Here is a 3,193-nt window from a genome sequence, read left to right as displayed (position 1 = left end):
ATGCTTTTAATTTTAAACTTGGGATGATGCCATTGTTACCTCATTTTCATGGCATTGAATCCGAAAACCCATATTTGCATATCAAAGAGTTTGAAGAAGTGTGTTCCACATTTATGGATAAAACATGAATGGAAAAGGTAATAAAACTGAAATTGTTTCCATTTTTTTTAAAAGACAAGGCAAAAACTTGGTTGAATTCCTTAAGACCAAGATCCATTGGGACTTGGCAAGAAATGCAAATTGAGTTTTTTGAAGAAATTTTTTCCCATGCAAAGAACTAATGCTTTGAAAAAACAAATCATGATTTTTTTCCAAAAGGATGTGGAAACATTTTATCAGTATTGGGAACGTTTCAAAGACCTATTAAATGCATGTCCTCACCATGGGTATGAGAATTGGAGGGTCATCAGTTTTTTTTATGAGGGGTTGCAACCAAAGATGAGACAATTTGTGAAAATAATGTGCAATGGTGAGTTTTCAATAAAGGGCCCGAAGAATCTTTTGACTATTTTGATTATTTGGCTGAAAACGCCCAATCTTGGGATGTCTTTGATATGTATGATAGATCTGAAAAGCAAAAATGTATTAGTGGGGCTGGTAAGTATCAATTGCAAGAAGTTGATGATTTGAATGCAAGGCTTGCATTGATGTCCAAAAGGTTAGATTTCATTGAGCTTAAGAAGGTAAATGAAATGCATGTTTTACCATCATCTTCTAAAAAATCCAGTATATGTGAGGATCCAAGGCATGTGACTGATGCACCTCCAACTATTCCTTCTTTTAAGGAAGTTTTGCTTGATCAATCTAACTCAGTGTATATGGTTTCTGAGATTTCTTCTGAACCTTATTCTACCACTTACAATGCAGGTTAGAGAAGTCATCCAAATTTCAGCTAGAAAAATGACCAAGTGGGGTTATCTCCACAGGGACATAGTCAATACATTCCTTAAGCAGCAGCTGGCCAAGGCTCAGGATCCTCTTACTTTGCAAATCAGCCTCCTTTAATGCAGAGAAGGGAAATGGAAGATCCCATACAGTAGTTAAGTGTTAGCTTGCAACAGTTCATGGCAAGGCAAAATGTGATCAACTCTCAAACTTCTCAAACCATCAACGAGATATGCATCGATTTGACTACGCTGAACACATTATTGAATGCTTTGGAGATGGATGAATCCAAATTTCAAGCCTAGTCAGATACTCAAGTGCATATTGCAATCGTGGAACAGTCATCCTCTATTGACACAAATGTCAATGATTGCAATGCCGTAGAAAATATCAGCAGTGGTAAGGTGACATGCGCACCAGATGAAGAAGTTAAGTAGAATGGTGAGATTTTAACCTTCAAGGAACTAGGTACGAATTTTAATATTGATGCTTCTGAAGAACCAAAGGTAACTGGTCTGAAAACTTTTCCTCAAAGATTGGTTCTTAAAGAAGTAAATTTCCTGGAAACTATACTGGATAAGGATCCTTTCTTATTAAAACAAGAAAGACAATTTGAACATGTGTTGTCTAATATTATGGAGAGCATTGATTTATTCAGAGATCACTTCTGTTCAAATAACAAAACTGACTCATTGTGGTCACTTAAATTTGGAGACTCACCAATTCAATTTATAAATCTGTACCCACCAAACGAAATTCCTCCCAAGCCCCCTCCAGACACACTGTGATGTTTTTCTTTCCTTTGTTTTCATTTTGTTTCATTCTTTCTTATTTTTAGTTTATTTATAGGTACATTTTCCTTTAGTTTCAATTGTTCCTTTCCCTTACTTCTCCACCTAGGTACGCTTCTACTTCCATTATTATCATCTTTTCCGTCTCCTTTATGCTTTCACATTGAGGACAATGTTGCATTTTAGTTAGGGGGGAGAGCATTTGCATGTGATATTGTGTGTTGTCATGTGAAAAATTTTTAGTGTGATATTTGCATGAGATATTTGCATGTCAATTTGGTCCATCAAAGTTTAAATCAAAAGAGATTTTTATCCATTTCACTTAATTTCATCCAAGGGAAGGATGTTGAAAGTCTTGCTACACACACTACACATGTCAGAAAAAATAGAAAGACTACCTTAATTCATTTTTGGTTGATATACTTCAATTGTTTGGGACTCTAATGAACCATATCCTAATGGCTTAGAAAAAAAAAAGGGTTGAAGCAAATGAAAATAAGTAACAAGTCAGGGATTGATTGCAAGAAGGAAAACAAAAAATAAAAAAAAAATAATAATAATAAAAAAAAAGATAAAGAGGGAAGCAATTATGTATTGGAAAGCGCTACCTATTACCGGGGTCCTATCTAAACAAAAAGCGGGTACCTTTTAAAGCATAGTAGCGTGAAAGCTACCTTTGTACATTTATGCACTAGAAACGACTACCTACTACCGGGATCCTAATTAATCAAAAAAGTGGGTGCCTTTTAAAGTGTAATAATGTGAAAGCCGCCAATACAATGGTTTTGAATTAGAGTAAGACCGTACGGTTGTCTTAGACTATTTGTTGTGATTGAAACCATTAATGTCTACTGGTAGTCAATCTTGGAATTTTGACCATTTCTTGTACACGTGAGTTGTGTTACACTCCATTACCTTGGTTGAGTTACTAGATGGTGTATAAATTTTTTAGTTGATACTTAACTTGGGTTAATCTATGTCCTGTGCTTCTAAACTCAGTAAGCATATTTTCATGGCATGTAATTTTCATAAGTATTGGAATCTTAGTTGTTATTCCCCTAGTTTGAATGCATTCACGTTATTTGGTAGAGACTACCAAAACGTTAGTTAGGAGTGTGATTACGCGCTAAAACTGCGTAATTAGGCATCTTAATCCGGTCATTAGGGCTTATATTTTTAAATAAATGCCTAATTACTCTCAATATTTTAACAAGGTGTTCTATTTATAATATTTGGGCTTTATTGAGTAATTTATGAATTTTTGGCATTATTTTATCGTAGGAAAATTCCTGGGAGCCAAAACCGGCACCAGTTCGTAATTCGCACATAACTTTCTTGTCCAAGTTCCAATCAAGACGATTCAAATTTTTAGAGAAACATGAAAATATTTTCTACAACTTCCATGTTTTGAGTTTCGAGAGAAATAGGCTCCAATAGAGTCAAAATTGGCCATGATTGCGTAGAGGAAAATAATGAAAAAAAAAAGGAAAAAAATATTAAAACATTTGATGTGACCC

General features: G+C 34.6%; 1 non-coding gene across 1 annotated transcript; it reads right to left on the bottom strand.

The window, feature by feature from the left end:
• Nucleotides 1-281: 281 nt before the first annotated feature.
• LOC131163198 (small nucleolar RNA R71) lies at nt 282-389 on the bottom strand. The gene has a single exon (XR_009138975.1). It is a non-coding gene; the product is annotated as a small nucleolar RNA R71 (small nucleolar RNA).
• Between the last annotated feature and the right edge of the window lie 2,804 nt (nt 390-3,193).

The sequence above is a fragment of the Malania oleifera genome, chromosome 8, assembly GCF_029873635.1.
Source record: "Malania oleifera isolate guangnan ecotype guangnan chromosome 8, ASM2987363v1, whole genome shotgun sequence".
In the NCBI taxonomy this organism is placed as follows: domain Eukaryota; kingdom Viridiplantae; phylum Streptophyta; class Magnoliopsida; order Santalales; family Ximeniaceae; genus Malania; species Malania oleifera.
This window is presented reverse-complemented; position numbering and strand designations above follow the sequence as displayed.